Source organism: Phyllostomus hastatus, unplaced genomic scaffold, assembly GCF_019186645.2.
Source record: "Phyllostomus hastatus isolate PE091 unplaced genomic scaffold, TTU_PhHast_1.1 phas_scaffold_28, whole genome shotgun sequence".
Taxonomy (NCBI): domain Eukaryota; kingdom Metazoa; phylum Chordata; class Mammalia; order Chiroptera; family Phyllostomidae; genus Phyllostomus; species Phyllostomus hastatus.
In genome coordinates this window covers 18,492,137-18,511,115 of record NW_025334022.1, presented here as the reverse complement: position 1 = coordinate 18,511,115, position 18,979 = coordinate 18,492,137, and the positions used below count along the sequence as shown (strand labels likewise).

The following is an 18,979-nucleotide window of genomic DNA, read 5'->3' as shown; positions in this document are numbered from 1 at the left end:
TAATGATCACTTAATGGTCTTCTGGGCTACTTCTATGCATTACAATGTTAAGAACACTAAAAATTTAACTACTCTGTCATATTTATTAATTTTGTAAACCTTTCTCTAGGAAATAATGCTTTGGTTTTGTGCTTGTAGGAATGGTGTAGTATAGACTCTAAAAAATTAAGTAAAGAAAATTGGTATGTTATATCACAAACAAAGATGTACACCTTAGATTCAGATCTAGTTTTCAAAACTATTGTTATATGAAGAAATAAGTCAAATATTTATACTGTAAAGTGCATTATGAATGTGTCTTCAATGATGAGTATGACACATGCATTTAGTCAGTTAAAGCAACGATAGCAAATACATGAGTAGAGCTGGAATGCAAGGTAAACTGCTCTTTAAAATATTTAACTTATTTATTTTTATTTTTAAAATATATTTTATTGATGATGCCATTCCAGTTGTCCCATTTTTTTCTCCCCTTTATTCCCCTCCACCCTGTACCTCCCTCCTACCATTGTTCCTCCCACTTAGTTAGTGTCCATGGGTTGTACATATACGTTCTTTAGCTTCTCCATTTCCTATACCATTCTCAACCTTTCCCTGTCTATTTGTGTCTACCAATTATGCTTCTTATTCCCTGTACCTATTCCCCCATTCTTCCTGCTCCCACTCTTCACTGATAACCCTCCGTGTAATCTCCATTTCTGTGATTCTGTTCCTTTTCTAGTTGTTTGCTTAGTTTGTTTTTTATTTTGTTTTTAGGTTCAGTTGTTGATAGTTGTGAGTTTGTTGTCATTTTACTGTTCATATTTTTGATCATCTTTTTCTTAGATAAGTCCCTTTGACATTTCATATAATAAAGGCTTGGTAATGATTGTCTATAATAGTAGTGAGGCTACAGAAACTTGTTTGATTAAACTGATCATACCCCAACTCCAGGTCTCCAAATTGGCATAATGGGCACAAGAACCAGCATATCAAGGCAGAGATACACTGAAAAATCCTAGGAGAAAAAAAAATCCTAGGATATATATAGCCACTGCCCAAACTGAGATTGAATAATTATACCCATCATTACATCAAATATTCATGTCTATATGTTCATGGAATCAGGCTACATGCTTATGGAGTAATATGGGAATAACCCCATGGTTTGCTGGGTACCACAATACTTAGGGGTTTGAAGTTTTGCATCATAGCTTTCCCCAGAAGTTTCCAAGGTGACTTCTAAGTCATTGATGGGAGTTTGCTGGAACTAGGTATCAGGCTGCAAGGATTCCTCTCCATAATTATAGAACTGACTGCTCTAAGCCTGGTTATTCCTGGCTTGGGGTTACCAGGTCTGACTAATCCAGGAATAGTAGTTCCAAGATGGGCTGTTCTAGGAATGGTTGCTACAAGATAGGTTACTGAATATCTGGTTGTTCTACACTGAAAAGCTTCCAGAAGCCTTCACCAGACATCCCTTGTGATGATAGGAAGAGAGGCCAGGTACTCTGCAGTTGCTGAGCTCATCTGAGTCACACAGTTGTCGTTCTTTGGCCAGTTATATTTCTGCCATCTCTTACATTTCATCCCCTGGTTCTGGAACAAGGTGTTAGTCTTTTTGTAGCTAAGGTTCAGAATGTTAGAAAGTTCTTGTGTCTTCTGGAGCCTGAGATATTTCTGTCTCTGAAATCTTGCATTGAGTACACAGAGCTGGGTCTGTGAGAACATGGTTCTGATCTTCTGTTTCTTAATCTAGCCTTTTTCTTTCTTCACTGTACTGTTCTCAACAGAAGTGGATAGTATTACGTTGGGACTGGTGGAAGAATCAGGGCTATTCAGTCTCCTGTGGAGTGTCTCAGCACATGACATTTGCAAGGATGCATAGTTTTCTTCAGACTCATACATCTCAGGCACTGGTGAAGGTTCCCTAGAATTGGGTGCTTCAGGACAGGGCAGGTTCTAGGGAGAAGCCGAATACACACTTATGTTGCTTTGCAGCAACAGGAGCCAACCAGCCCAATCTAGCAAAAGCTTATTTATTTATTTTTAGAGAGAGGGTAAAGGAGGAAGAGAGAAAGAGAGAAACATAGATGTGTGAGACAGAGAAACATCAGTCAGTTGCCTCTCCCACATGCTGGGACCTCAGACCAAACTGCAACCTAAGCATGTGCCCTGACTGTAATCAAACAGGCAACCTTTCACTCTGTGGGATGGCACCTAACCAACTAAGCCATATTGGTCAGGTCTGTACAAACTACTTTTAAGGGGAAAAAGCCAGAGAATTATCATCTATGATATTCAGTAGATAAATAAATGGCTCACCTCTAGGAGAAAAATGCATGTATGAAAACCATGCTATTCTCACATCCTTTGGTGCTTACATATTAAATTTAGTAACTAAAGGATGAATATGTACTACTTTACCTATGGTTTATAAAGTGTTTAAGAGGTGGAAAGCTAACAGTAAGAATGAATGACTAAATTTCACTCTGTATAAACATTAAAAGTACTACAGCCCTATATGTGGTTGGTGGGATTGCAGTTTTATTAATTTATTAAGAACCAGAGGAAAGATGAATATTAGAGCTAGTCAAGATGATAAGGGAATTAGAAAACACTCCTGGGGATCTAAGCAAATGCTATCATTGTGCAGAAGATAAACAGTGACAGATACAATTTAACATCTCTGTGTACAAGTCAATGCACATTGGAAATAATTAAACTACTTGCATACCCTGAAAAATTCTGAATTAGTTTGTACCTCTTGAGAAGGAAAAAGGAAAACCATTAAATGTCCAATACAGACATTTCAGTGAGGTTGCCTGCTCAGTGTTCAGCTTTGGTCAAATGATGAACAAAATATTAAGTATTATGAAACAAGTAAAGACTTACTCAAAAGATATAATGAACCCTGAACAGTGTGGCTCAGTTGGTTGGAGCATCATCCCCAAAACTGAAAGGTCTTGGGTTCAATTCCTGGTCAGGGCACAAGTCTAGGTTGTGGGTTTGGTCTTGGGTTGAGGCACATACCAGAGGCAACTAATCAATTTTTCCTCTCTCACATCAATGTTTCTCTCCTTCTCTCTCACCCTACCTTCCCCTCTCTCTAACATCAATCATCATATCCTCAGGTGAGGATAAAAAAAAAGATATGATATACCACATACATATACCTAAGCTTTGTGATCACAACACATACATAAAATAATACATACATATATATGTGTTCAATTTTTAGAGCAAACACATGTTTTTCACTTTTATTTTGGTATCATGGAACACAGTTAACGGTATCCTTAGCATTTCCTTGTCCCTTGGTGTCATAAAACAAAATAGGAAAAGAAAATATACAAAACCACAGATATTTAGCATAAGTATGGGGTTGACCAAAAAGTCTGTATGGTTTTCTCTGTAAAATAGAAGACATATTTTTCATTTTCACCAATAAGTTTATTGATTTGGATATTTTAAGTGTGTTAGCTACCTCCCAAGGGATATAACATTGATTGTTCTCAATTAATATCTCAATTTGATCGCTATCAATTTCAACTGGTCTACCCAGCTGTGGAGCATCATCCAGCTAGAAATTTCCAGCCTGAAACTTTGCAAAACACTTTTGACATGTTTGATCAGTCACAGCACCTTCTCCATACACTGCACAAATCTTTTTTTTTGCTTTTTAGTTGCATTTTTACCTTTCTTGATATAATGAAACATAATATGCTGAAATGTTGCACATTTTCATCCATCTTCAATATTAAAATGATTACACAAAAATTCACCACTTTTGATATATTTTTATGTATGCTGACATGACAGCTGTCATAATACAATCTAACAAAATTGTTTTGAATGAATTTAAAGACAACTAAGCTCTGCAAAAAACCATCTTACAGAAAAAAATCAAATGAAGTTTTTGGCCAACCCAATAGGTAAGGATGAGAATATCTAATCATTACAGAAGGTAGTACCAGATAGTGGCTATTAGCATGGGCTTTGAAATCAGACACATCAAACTTCCAATTTCACCTCATCTAAAAAATAGCAATCCCTAGCTCATGAGATTAATCTATTATTTGACCTATGATTCCCAATAAATGAGAGTTAGAGAAAACGTGGTTTTCCTGTCATAGATACTCTGATAATCATACAGATCTCAGTAGGTCCAACTGACTTGTTTATAAGTTTCTTTAATAAATATTTGTACTGAAATATAACAACATGCTTTCCCAAAAGTAAAGAAATCACAAACATACAGCTCAGTGAATTTTCACAGAATGAAAACACCTGTGTAACCATCACCCAACACAAGATATAGACTATTACTCAAACTCAAAAAGTCTCCCTCATTCCCATTCCCACTCATATCCTCCTTCTTTCCAAAGCTAATCACTACTTATGATCATATAAAGTGTTTTTGAACTTTATATAACTATAATCAAAGAGTATATAGTGTTTTGTTTCTGACAATTCTCACTCAACATTATGTTTGTGAGATTCATCTATGCTGTTGCTTGTGGTAGTCGTTTGTTCATTTTCTTAGCTGTTAAACCTGAATATATCTTAGTTTATTTATCCATTCTCCTGTTGATCAAAACTTATTTTCTGACTCTGATATAATGTTGTTGTGAAATTTCTTGTATATGCTTCTGGTGATTACACATATGCACTTATTGGGTACGGGATTTCTGGATCATGAGTTAAGCACATATTCATCTTTATTCAAGACAGAGCCCTGGCTGGTGTAGCTCAGTGGATTGAGCATGGGCTGCGAACCAGGCATCGCAGGTTCGATTCTCAGTCAGGGCACATGCCTAGGTTGAGGTTGCAGGCCATGGCCCCCAGCAACCACACATTGATGTTTCTCTTCCTCCCTCCCTCCCTCTCTCTCCCTTCCCTCTCTAAAAATAAATAAATAAAACCTTAAAAAAGACAGAGAAGCAGTTTTCCAAAGTGGTGATACCAATTTACATGTCCACCAGCCATGTATAAGAATTCTAGTTGCACCCTGGCTGGTGTGGCTCAGTGGACTGAGTGCTGGTCTGCAAACAAAAGTGTTGGCAGTTCAATTCCCAGTTAGGGCACATGCCTGGGTTGCAGGCCAGGATTCCAGTAGAGGCGCATAAAAGGCAACCACACATTGATGTTTATCTCCCTCTTTCTCTCTCTTTTCCCCTATCTCTAAAAATAAATAAATAAAATATCTTAAAATAATTCCAGTTGCTACACGTCCTAGCCAAAAAATGATTTTGAATGTAGTTTTTAAATTTGTAGTGCTGGTGGTTATCATCATTTGATATTAAATCAGGTTTCTTGTTTTATAAAGGAAAACCAATAGTGTGAGACCTTGGTTATCCAGGTTAAGCAAAATCCAGCATGCTGAATAGAGTTAATTGAGTATATCTCTACTGCCCATTTCACTTATCAGGCTCAAGTTTCATAATAGAAAGTTTTCAAAGTAAAGCAAACTCAGCAAGTTATTTTGTGGATATCAACAAACTAATTCTAAAACTTATAAAAAGAGGCAGAAGATCCAGAATAGCCAACACAATAATATTCATGGGGAGGAAAAATTCAGAGGAACAACACTACCTGACTTCAATCATTCCAAACTGGTTGTTATAGAATGGTCATGGGATGTGGAGAGCAGCACAGGGAATATAGTTAATGGTATACTGGTAGCTATGTGTGGTGTGAGATGGGTGCCAAATAGGTGTGAGATTTGTCAGAGTGATCACTTGGTGGGTTTTGTGGTGTCTGGCAACTATCATAGTATTGCATGTCAACTATAACTGAAAAATAAAAGTGATTAAATGGCAAAAATTTTACTATCAAGCTATATTAATCAAAACAGTGTGGTATTGTCCAAAAATAGACAAATAGATTGGTGGAACAGGACTTAGAGCCTATTATTGGACCCACACAAATATGGTCTGCTGATCTTTGACAAAAGATCAAAGGCAATATGATGGAGAATGACCATCTTTTCAACAAATTGTGCTGAAATAAGTGGACAGGCACATGCAAAAAATTAATCTAGATACAGACCTTTCATAAAAATTACTTCAAAATAGATTATATATATAAATGTAAAAAGAAAAACTATAAAATGTCTACAAGATAACCAAGGAGAAAATCTAGGTCACTTTAGGTTTAACAATGACTTTTTATTCAGGCCAAGGCTTGATCCATGGAAGAAATCATTGATATTAAAATTAACAGCTTTTGATTTGCAAAAGACAGTCCCAAAAGATTAAGAAGGAAAGCCAGAGACTGGGAAAAATATTTGCCAAACACATATCTGATAAAGGACTGTCACCATAATATACAAAGAATTCTTAAAACTCAACAATAAGAAAACAAACAACCTGATTAATAAAATGGGCAAAAGATCTGAACAGTCACCTCACCAAAGAAGATTACAGATGGCAAATAAGCATATGTAAATAGAATCAACATTATATGTAATTAGGGAACTATGAAATAAAACAATAATGAGATACCAGAACATATCTATTAGAATGGCCAAAATGGACCCACACATGGATCCAGAACCCTGACAACACCAAATGTTGGTGAGGATGTAGAACAACAGGAACTCTCATTCATTGCTGATGGGAAGTACAGTACTTTGGAAGACAGTTTCATAGGATTTTACAAAATGAAACATATTCTTACCATACAATCCAGCCATCCTGCTCCTTTTTTAATTTTTAAAAATATATTTATTTTTAGAGAGAGGAGAATGGAGGGAGAGAAACATTGATGTGGGAGAGACACATTGATTTGTTGCCTTTTACACGCTCTCAACTGGGAACCTGACCCACAACCCAGGCATGTGCCCTGATTGGGAATCTAACCTGTAGCCTTTTGGTTTTTGGAACAATGCCCAACCCACTCAGCCATGCCAGTCAAGGCCATCCTGCTCCTTGTTATATACCCAAATGAGTTAAAACATATGCCCACCCAAAAACTTGCACAAGGATGTTTGTAGCAGCTTTATTCATAACTGACAAAATTTGGAGAAAATCAGGGTGTTCTTCACTAAGAGAATGTATAAAAAACTGTGCCATATCCATATGATGGAACGTTATTTAGTGCTAAGAAGAAATGAGCTATTTAGCCATGAAAAGACTAGAGGAATCTTAAATGCATATTACTAAGTGAAAAGCTAATCTGAAGAGGCTACATACTGTATGATTCCAAATATATGCCATTCTGAAAAAGGCAAAACTATAGAGAAAGGAAAAAGATTACTGGTTGCCTGGAACTAGAGGGGAGGGAGAGAAGGAGGAAGAGCACAGAGGATTGTTAGGGCAGGGAAACTACTCTGTATGAAACTACAATGGTTAATACATGTCATTATACATTTGCCCAAAGCCACAGAATATACAACACCAAGACCGTACTGTACTTTGGGTGATAATGATATGTCAATGCCAGGTCATCAGCTTTAACAAATGTAACACTTTGGTGCAGGGTTTTAATAGGAGGGAAGTCTATGTGTATGTCAGGGCAGGGAGTAGATGGGAAAACTCTGTACATGCTATTCAGTATTGCTGTGAACCTAAAACTGTTCTAAAAAAATAAAATCTATTTTGTTTAAATGTGATCTTACTGCCTGTTTTCTTCTAGGATTTTTATGGTTCTGGGTCTAACATTTAAGTCTTTGATCTAATTTGAATTTCACCTTAGGCAAGGGAAACAAAATAAAAAATAAACAAATGGGACTGCATCTACTAAAAAGTTATTTGCACAGCAAAGGATATCATCAACAAAATAAAAAGACAACTGGGGTTCCAGCCAAGATGGAAATGTAGAGAGAAATACTTTGCTTCCTCGCACAACCAAAAGGATAACAACCAATTTAAAAACAATAAACAACCCAAACTGCCAGAATAGCAAACTGCATGGAAGTCCAAAGACCAAGGATTTAAAGAAACATTCAACCAGACAGATAGGAGGGGCTGAGACAGGCAGCCGAGCAAACAGAGAGGACCAGTGGCAAGGCAGTGGACCACATGGGCAAGGAGGGGCTGGCTAACTGGGAAACTAAAGACTCAAAGCTAGCTGTAAAATACTGCAGAGGTTGCCATGGCAGGAGAAACCCCCAGTTTCACAGGAGAGTTCATTGGAAAGTGGAACTAGAACAGAGCAAACGGCATTGTTCCCTCTCTGACCTCTCCCCAACAGACAGTACCACTAGGCAGCAAAGAGGGTCACCCTGCCTTGGAGAATACCTAAGGCTCCACCCCCTTATAACATAACAGGTACACTGAGACAAAGAAATATGGCCCAAATGAAAGAACAGATCACAACTCCTGAAAAAGAGCTAAGCAATGAGGAGATAGACAAAGTATCTGATACAGAGGTCAAAACACTGGAACTCAGGATGCTGACAGAACTGATTGAGCTTGGCTGCAAAATAAACAAAGAAATGAAGGCTACACAAAATGAAATAAAGCAAAATGTACAGGAAACCAACAGTGAAGAGAAGTAAACTGGGACACAAATCAATGATTTGGAACAAAAGGAAGAAATAAACATCCAACCGAAACAGAATGAAGAAACGAGAATTCAAAAAAATGAGGAGAGGCTTAGGAACTTCTGGGACAACTTTAAATACTCCAACATGTGAATCATAGGGGTGCCAGAAGAAGAGGAAGAGCAAGAAACTGAAAACTTATTTAAACAAATAATGAAGGAAAATGTCCCCAGTCTGGTGAAGGAAATATACTTCAGGAAGTCCAGGAAGCCCAGAGAGTCCCAAAGAAATTGAACCCAAGGAAGCACACACCAAGACACATCATAATTACATTACCCAAGATTAAAGACAAGGACAGAATCTTAAAAGCAGCAAGAGAAAAGGAGGCAGTTACCTACAAAGGAGTTCCCAGAAGACTATCAGCTGATTTCTCAAAAGAAATCTTGGAGGCAAGAAGGGGTGAGAAAGAAATATTCCAAGTCATGAAAGGCAAGGACTTATGTAGGGTAAGTGGAGGCAGTCTGGCTTCCTCACCCAGGTTTCTGGGAAACTAAGGGGTGGAGTGTTCCCATAGCCTTGGAGGGGCCTGATAACCAGTGTTCTCATAGCCTTGAGACTGGGTCTGATAAACTGTTCCCATAACATGAAGTGACCTCAGATGCACACAATTATATTATGTTATATAATGTTCTAGTGGTTTTCTGGCTTTGCTCCCCTCTAGTACTTAAAGAGGTAGGGAATCCCTGCTGGGGGCCATGATGATGAGAGAAATGCAAAGAGACAGGCGCCATGATGGGTGCCACACTGGGGAGCAGGGGCCATGACATGAGACATGGAGATGGACACGTAGTTTGTGGCATGTGTGGCTTGCTCACCCATGAATACAGGCATGCCAGACATCCCAATGGCTCCATGAATATTTTTTTGTCTGCATGAATACCATGAACCTGCCTGGCCTTGAAGAATGGCAACACAATCTACATCCAAGATTACTGTATCCAGCAAAGCTATCATTTAGAATGGAAGGGCAGATAAAGTACTTCCCAGATAAGGTCAGGTTAAAGGAGTTCACCATCCCCAAGCCCTTGTTATATGAAATGTTAAAAGGACTTATCTGAGAGAAAGAAGATCAACAATATAAACACTAAAATGAAAACAAAGTCACAACTATCAACAACTGAACCTAAAAAAAACTAAGCAAACAACTAGAACAGGAACAGAATCACAGAAATGGGGATCACATAGAGGGTTTTCAGTAGGGAGAGGGAAGGGGAGATAGAGGGAAAATGTTACAGAAAATAAGAAGCATAATAGGTAGGCACAAAATAGACAGAGTGGGGAGGGTTTTAAGAATAGTATAGGAAATGGAGAAGCCAAAGAACTTATATGTACAACCCATGGACATGAACTAAGTGGGGGCAAATACTGGATGGTGGGGGGAGGCAGGGAGGGGGGATAAAGGGGATAAAAAATTGGGACAACTATTATAGCATAATCAATAAACTGTACATAAAAGAAACAACCCACTGAACGCAAGAACAAATTCACCAATACATCTAAGGGGCAAAATTTATAAAGAACTTGTAAGACTCAACACCAAAAAAGAACAAGCTATTCAGTTTAAAAAATGGGCAGGATATCTGAATAGATATTTATCCAAAGAGGACATAGAGATAGACAATAGACATGAAAAGATGTCCATGTCTCTAAATTTTAGGTAGGATAGAAAAATCAAGGCAGGGAGGAGGAGGGAGATAGGTCTCATCCACTAACTCAGCAGTCCTGAACCTGGTCCAATAATGTTGCCAGGTGCTCTAACATCACAAGGAACACTATGTTATTATGGGAGGAGGGAAGCCCTTGAAATTCTATGTGTCATTTCCACTATCTGAGAAAGAAAGTCTTGAAATTCTGTATTCATCCCAAGGCCTGGAAGGGGGAAGTGGAGGGGGTCCGCTGTGCCTAAATAAGAAGCCCATAAAACAACTTTGGTTAATTGTCTACCTCTGGTCACTATCTATTTTACGAGGGAGTCCCTAGTGCTTACAGAATGAGACCATAAATAACTTTGGATAGCTGCTCCAAATTTAGTTAGCTGCTTCCTGTCATGTATCTGTTTTACAACAAGATGGCCAAATGTAGTCTGGAGCAAGATAAAGATTCGGGCTAACAGATCCCTACATATAACTACGTTTGGGCAGTCACGTCTCCCTGGGAAAGCTGGCACAACCTTTATCTGCCAATCAATATGTAACTTCTTCACTCCCATCCTGCCAACTATGTAAGTCCTGAGAACAAAGGACTCTTTCTTGGCTCTCTGACTGCACGGCCTCCCTTAATTTTGCAGCCCTTTCCATGCTTTGCTTATGCCTTTTACCCCCTACCTTAACTTTGCCCAGTTTCTTCCATAAGAATGGATCACCAATAAACCCTGCTTGCATGTTAATAGATTTGTTGATCTGTAATTTCTCACTGCATCGGTGAGAAGAATTGAGTTTCTGGGAGTTTCTCCCATAATCATCAGAGAAATGCAAATTAAAACCACAATGAGATACCTACCATCTCACACCTGTCAGAATGGCCATCATTAATAAATCAATAAACAAGTGCTGGCAAGGATGTGGAGAAAACATAAACCTTTGGCACTATTGGTGGGGATACAGATTGGTGCAGCCACTGTAGGAAGCCATATGGAGATACCCCAAAAAGTTAAAAATATAACTGCCTTATGACATAGTGATTCCACTTCTGGGAATTTATCTGAATAAAGGCAAAACACTAATTCAAAAGAACATGAAAAGCACCTCTATGTTCTTTGCAGCACTATTTATAATCACCAAGATATGGAAGCAGCCCAAGTGTCCATCAGTGGATGAGTGGCTAAAACACCTGTGGGGCATTTACACAATGGAATTCTACTCAGCTATAAAAAAGAAGAAAATTTTGCCCTTTGCAGCAGCATAGATGGACCTGGAGAACATTATGTTAAGTGAAATAAGCCGGTCAGAGAAAGACAAATATCATATGATTTCAATCAAGTTTGGAATCTAATGAACAAACTGAACTAAGAAGCAAAATAGAGACAGACTCATCAATAGAGAGCAGGCTGACAGCTCTGGGGAGGGCAGTTAGGCAGTGGAGGGATCAAGAAAAAATGAAAAAGGACTCATGGACATGGAGAACAGTGTGGTGATTATGGATGCATGGGTCAGGTAGAGGTGGGAGAGGGTATAAAGAAAATAAATGGTAATGGAAAAAATACAATAAAAATAAATAACAATTTAAAATAAAATAATGTTTAAAAAGGGAAGCAAAACCTAATGGCTTCTGAGGGTTAAGTAGACATTAATAGGCTTTGTCATAAGAATAGTAAAAGGCCAAATATTGCAGGAATTTTTATAAGCATGCAAACTTTTAGTTAGACCTATCAGCTCTCAATTAAAATTATGTTTTCATTGTTTTTATTATCTAAGAATAGAGGGAGAAATCTGGGAATTAAATTCTAGGCCTCCATTTGTTTTATTTTTTAAAGATTTTATTTATTTATTTTTAGAAAGAGAGGAAAGGAGAGAAAAAGAAAGCCAAAGAAACATCTATGTGAGAAACATTGACCACATGTGCCTGTCATCTGCACCTGGATCCAGGACTGAACCTGAAAGCCAGGTATGTGCTGTGACTGAGAATTGAAGTGGTGACCTTTCACTTTGTAGGATCATGCCCAACTAAGTGAGCCACATCAGTCAGGGTGGCCTCTATTTATTTTTCACCCTGTGTCATAGGGGTGGTCTTTATGCAGGTAGCTACATACATGGTAGGATATGAGAGATGTTTAATGGCTACATTTGTCCTAAAATCTCACCTACTCCCCTGTCATGGTGTCCTCTTCTTTTTCTCCTAGAGTGAAAATATCTCTTGCTTGCTTCTCATTTTTAACATATCTAGAAAGCAGCCCATCATCAAATGGCATATATAAGGTATTCAATCAGTGCTTGTCAAACAAATCAATTATTGATTCTCATTTCTAGGTTTTATTTTTATTTTTTCTTCTTTACTGAATTTATTGGGGTGACGTTGGTTAATAAAAGCATATAGGTTTCAGGTGTATTCTATTATATATTATATTTTTAACACATTATCTATATATTGTATTTTATGTTCACCACCCCAAGTTGAGTCTCCTTTCATCAGATTCCGATTTAAAAAATAGAATAAACACCCCCCCACAAAGTAAAAAAAAAGTTGAATACTCTCTTTTTACCTCTTGAACTTATCAAATTCTTAAAGCTTGCATATCTCACAACTTTCTTTTGAACTACTTTGTTTATTTTTCTTCCTACAAGGGCAAATAACATGACTTAGAAACAAATAGACTCTTTCAAAGCTGGTTGACAGTCTAGTTGATTCTGAATTCACTAAAGTTGTAAGTGTGCTCATTCTTAAATGGGCTTATTTACATATTTGGAGTATAAAGTGTACATATAAATGAAAATTAATCATATCTTTTATTTACCATTTCTTTTAGAGGAAATGTCAGATGGCACTCTGAAGCCTTTAAATATAATAGAAAGCAAAGTAAAGGCTATTTCTATGAGTTCAGCTTTATTTCTTGTTGTTTTCTTTTCTGTTATACTCCTCTTAAGCCATATTGCTTCTCCTTGTACTTCCTACTTCCATACAAAGAGTCAACTGTGTGCATCTTCGGTCATACTGGCTACTACCTTACTACCTGGTCTGGCCCCAAATCACTATAATGCTTTCACAGGCAAACACTCACTTCATTCCTATCTTTCTGATTGGTGAGCCTTTGATTCAGTGTTGATATATAACCAAACTGCTTTGACATTAAAATAGCTTGGGATTCCTCAAAGTACTCTAGGAAGTGACAGGTAGAAACAATAGTTGAGATAAATAAAATAAAGATCACACATTTGTATGAAAACCACCTGTGATGAGATTGTGGTAGGGAAAGAGAAAAGTTAAAAGCCAACGAGTCCTTGTTCTTCTGGGTATAAGATGATTGTAATGTGGGATCAGGAAACAAATCCCCTTGGAATCTTTTACTATCCAATCCCTGTGTGTGGGATTTATGCTACCCACCCTCCCCCCCTTCGCCCTCCCTCACACTGTTGAGCACTATGAGAAAGATGTGAATTAAACAGTTAAATAAAAAACACATTTGATGCCTAGGTCTCTATGCCTTGAAATGATAATTTAGTAAATACCATCATAGTGTCTCACTTTACAGCAAAGACTGTTTTACAAACTTATGAGGATGGCTTCCAAAACAATAAATTTTGTAAAGTAAGCCTTTATTTTTCAGTTTTTCCTTTGAAATGCTGATACAGCTCAAGTGACCAGTCAACAATTTTCTAATCCATACTTCTTAGCTCATAAGAACCTAGTTATTCCAGAAATGCTCATTTCTCTCCCATCACACCAATATCCTCCCATGTATTAAAAACAATCTTCCACTATTGAATAGCAGCAGCATATCTGTGACAACAGGAACTTTTTAAAAGTCTTTTAAGTGCCCCCTTCAGATCCATTTAATTCAGAAGGTAGTTGGAATAAAGCCAAACACTACCAAGATGGAATGAATGATTACTGTTCTCTAGTTACTGTGTTCAAACTTGGGCTTCTGGTTTATGCAGTCAAGGACAGATGTCCAAGTGCCACCAACCCTTTCCAATCATTGTTACTTGATTCTGGATATCACTGTTATCGCCTCTAAGTGCCAACTTACTCTGTCCTTTATTGAGACTTGGCCAAAATAAAGAGAGGAAATCTAGAAGGAAAAGAATGGGTGTAATTTTGATTCCCTTTGCTACTGCTAGGACTTTTTATGTGATTACTCTTTAGGATGGATTGAAAGAACACTGAATATGTGAGAATAATTTAATTGAAGTATCAAGTAAAACCCAAAATTGTATTATTATTTGGCAATGCCTGGAGCCTGCATCTTCCTGCCACCATTATAATTAAACTCATAAAGGTGTAAAACTATGCAGAGCTATGTCAGACATATTTTTAAAAATCTGCTAAATGTCTCTGATGACACATTTCTTTCCTTTTTATTCTTTTCCATTCATCATTTTCTTCTCACTGAGTTTTGAACTGGGCTGAAATAGGAAACAAAGAAACAAAAAGGACGAGTTAAGGAACGTATGAATGACCCATGGACATGGACAATGGTGTAGGGAATGACTGCAGGAGCAGCGGGGTGGGCTGAGTGGAGGAGGGCAGAGGGAGTAAAATTGGGAAAACTGTAATAGAATAAGAATAAAAAAAACTTTAAAAATTTTGTCTAACTCAAAAACAAACAAACAAAACAAAACATGACTTTTGTTCCTGTAGTGTAGCTGTTTTGGTGTTGTTATTTTTGTTTTTATATTTTTTTCTAATAGTGTTCTAAGAAATAATAAAGGACAGAATAAACATATTATTGGATAAAATGTCATCTTTAAAAGCTGAAGCCATAGTACCACTACTTATAGAAGACACCTTTACAATTGGCAAAACATACTTAAATTTCCTTTGGTTATTAAATATAGAGTTTGGATAATTAATCACCATCTCCTCCTGTGTTTCCTATGTGGGTGAACCCATCTGGTCACCCAGACAGAAATTGGGGAATCATCATTGAGATGTTCTTCTCTTTAAATTTACAAATCTAGTCTATGTTGATTCTACCTCCTTGATATATTTTGAATTTCTTCTAGAGACCTATAATTAGTAACTATACTCATGTCTATCAATTACCATTTTATTACCTTAGTTTTGTTTTTTAACCAACTGAAGGATTCTAAATCTCTTATGTAGTTTGCCTGCCATCAGTCTTTCCTCTCCTCAACATTCCTAAAGAATCTAACAAAGTGTTCTCTTTAAAATGCAAATATTAGGTAATTTAAAAATCTATAAGAGACAACGGTACTTGAACATCAATTTAAAAAGTTTTAAAAAATCTATAAGAGACTCTTTCTGCCTTTACAACAAAGTCCACACTATGGGATACAAGGAACTGATATTTACTTACCTTTCCAGTTTCATCTCTGGCCACTTTTCCTTCAGAACTCCAACCGCTTTGGTCTTCTTACAATTTCTTCCTCTAGCTTCTCCACTCCTCTACATGAGCCATTATTTCCTATATCTAGGAAACTTCTCATGTCCCCCATTACCAAAACCCAGTGGCTTTTTTTTTTAATTTAGAATTGTGTTTAATGTCCACAACTGCAATGGCTTACACAAAGTCCAAAGGAAATCAAAGTTGCACAATATTAAGAACCCAGACTCCTATTATGCTTAATTGTACCCTTATTATAATAAGGCTTTTGTACTCACAAGTGCCAGATGATGATCCCATCTCCAGGTTTCATACCTGCATTCTTAGCATGAAGAGAGGGAAGAGTGAAAAACCTGTCAGTTAAATTTGTTTTCATCTGGAAAAAATGGTTTTCAACAAAGCGTCATCCAATAGATGTTCACTTACATGATCATTCATATCTAGAATGGTGTATGAAGGGATAAGTAGTTTTTAATGTAACACAATGTTGCCTCAAAAAAATACATGGTTCTTTTCTGAGTACAGGTCTTTTACATCTTTGGTTAGGTTTATTCCTAGCTACTTTATTTTTCTTATTGCTATATCAAATGGGATATTTTTCTTGATTTCTGTTTCTGATATTTCATTGTTGGTGTACAAAAATGCAGAAAACTAAAAATGGAACTGCTTCATGACCCAGCAATTCTACTGCTGGGATTATATCCTAAGAACCCTGAAACACCAATCCAAAAGAACCTATGCACCCCAATGTTCATAGCAGCACAATTTACAACAGACAAGTTCTGGAAGCAACCTAAGTACCCATCAGTAAATGAGTGGATCAAAAAACTGTGGTACATGTACACAATGGAATACTATGCAGCAGAGATAAAAAGGAGCTCCTACACTTTGCGACAGCATAGATAGAACTGGAGAGCATTATGTTAAGTGAAATAAACCAGATGGTGAGGGACAAATACCATATGATCTTACCTTTAACTAGAATGTAATCAAAAAGAAAAAAGTAAGTAAAATTTAACCAGAGGCATTGAGATTAAGAACAATCTGACAGTAACCAGAGGGGAGGTGGGAGGGGATAATGGGGGGAATGGGAAAAAGGTTTTCAGGAACAGAACTATAAAGGACAAATGGACAAAACCAAGGGGGGGGGGTGGAACCAAGGGAGGGAGATGGGTTTGACTGGGGTAGGGGGGCAGTGGTGGGGGGTAAAGCGCAGACAACAGTAATTAAACAGCAATAAAATAATTTTTAAAAAATCCATAAATTGAAAAAAAAGGTTTTATTTGGTTTCAAATCAATGATATTAATTTAATTGGTTTTAAACCCATTATTTCTGAACTCAGTATTTTAAAAGAATTAATTTCACAATTTTTAAATCATAAATAAACCTTCTGTGTTTTTAAGCAATAAATAAAGCTTCTGTACTTTGATAGAAAAAAATACAGGGTTCTATTTGTATGCAGGAAGGAAAGAGCAAACACTGCCTCTTGTAAGATTCAGATTAAGCTTCACGTTCTCTTGGGAGCTTTCCATGGCACCACAGGTTTAGGCTCAGGGTCCTCCTCTGTGTTCCCAGACTAGTATCTGGAAAATAAAAGGCACTCAATACATTTTGTTGATGATTGAATAAATGAATGAAAGAGTGAATAAAAGTTACCTCTATTTCTTATGCTTTTAGCACTGTATATTGTAATCACTAGTTTAGACATTTGCTGCATTACAAAACTGCAAGTTTTCTAAGGTCAATGGCTGTGTTTTATTCATCTTGGTACTCCACAGTTTCTGCAATACAACAATCATTTAATAAATGCTTGGTTGGATGAATATGTAAGAGAACACATGTTAAGATGAGATTGTATAAGCAAGTTGCCACATTCAAGACACAAAGATTAAATTTTCGTCTGTGTTGGAGACTGGCAATAGGCATCAATATAAATTAAATTAGCATAGGAATATACTAATCTTAGTATCCAATTTAAACCCCAAACAGCTAACTAACCCTAATAGCTAAAGCCACTGTAATTCTGCCCATGGGTTCAACTTCAGCTCCAATTCTGGAACCATAATCTTTTTTTTAAAGATTTTATTTATTTATTTTTAGAGAGAGGGGATGAGAGGGAGAAAGATATGGAGAGAAACATTAATGTGTGGTTGCTTCTCATGTGCCCCCTACTGGGAACCTGGCCTGCAACCCAGGCATGTGCCCTGGCTGGGAGTCAAACCAGGGACCCTTTGGTTTGCAGGCTGGCACTCAATCCACTGGGCCACACCAGCCAGGGCTGGAACCATAATCTTACCGATAAGTACAGCCTTCTACATTTTATCTCATTCTTAATCTCCTGCCTTATACCTAATCTTAGCTTCATACCTAACCTAGAATCCACATCAAGAATTTATCTTTCTTTGTGATTAGACTCTGTCTGCTTTGAACCTTATCTTCATGACTTCTCCTTTCCCATCTGTTGTCAAACCCCTTTTATACCAATTATTGGCCTGTCTGGACCTCAACATATCATCTGGGTTCTGTTTACCTGCCTGGGCTTCTTATTAATGCTTGCTGCTGGGAACTTTTCAGATTGGCTGCCTTCTTGCCTGCCTGACAGTTCTAAGTCTATTCAGACCCATCTTCTCCCTCTGTGGCCCTTTCTGTCAGTGTAACCAAAGCCCAGTTCTGACACTTATGAGGAGATCCAGGTTCACCTAAGGATTACTTTGTCAGAGAATAACTGGAATCAAAGACAAAAGCAGATATTTGACACAGATTCTGAGAAATATTCAGATAGCCAAATGAAAACACACTCTTTATTAAAAATATAATTGTCTCAGCTAATTTGTGTAATGCTTTCGGTTTCTTAAAAGTCTTAGAAAGTTGCCCTGGTTCAGTGGCTCAGTTGGTTGGAGCATTGTCTCATACCCCAAAATGTTGTGGGTTCAATTCTTTGTCAGGGTAAATGACTAGGTTGCGGGTTCAATTCCAGTCGGAGAACATATGGGAGGCAACAGATCCATGTTTCTCTCTCACATCTATGATTCTCCACTCTCTCTCCCTTCCTGTCTCTAAAGTTGATGAATATATCCTCAGGTGAGGATTAAAAACAAATGTCTCATGAAGTTAACAACTGCACTTTCTTTTTCATACAAGTGGTGGCTACCATCAAACATTCTGTTTCAGATTTATGGTTGTAGCTGCAGGAAAGAGTATAATGTTTTTCAGAATAGCCAGTTACCATGTTTTCTCTAGTGTTAATTATTAGTAAAGTGGTAGTATAAGTAAGAAGACAAAAAAACTAACATATCTGCATTTTTATGAAACATCATTATATGTAAAATCAAATTCTCTTCTTTACATATGGATGGTTCTACCTCTTTTCCAGTTGTCTATACATGGGACACTTTCTCCTTACTCCTAGTATGCTTATACACAGATTTACCTAAAATAATATGTGTAGGAG

The 18,979-nt window shown here is 37.2% G+C and overlaps 1 pseudogene; it reads right to left on the bottom strand.

Moving 5' to 3' along the window:
- Window positions 1–1,108: 1,108 nt before the first annotated feature.
- LOC123805059 lies at window positions 1,109–1,887 on the bottom strand (annotated as a pseudogene).
- Window positions 1,888–18,979: the final 17,092 nt, after the last annotated feature.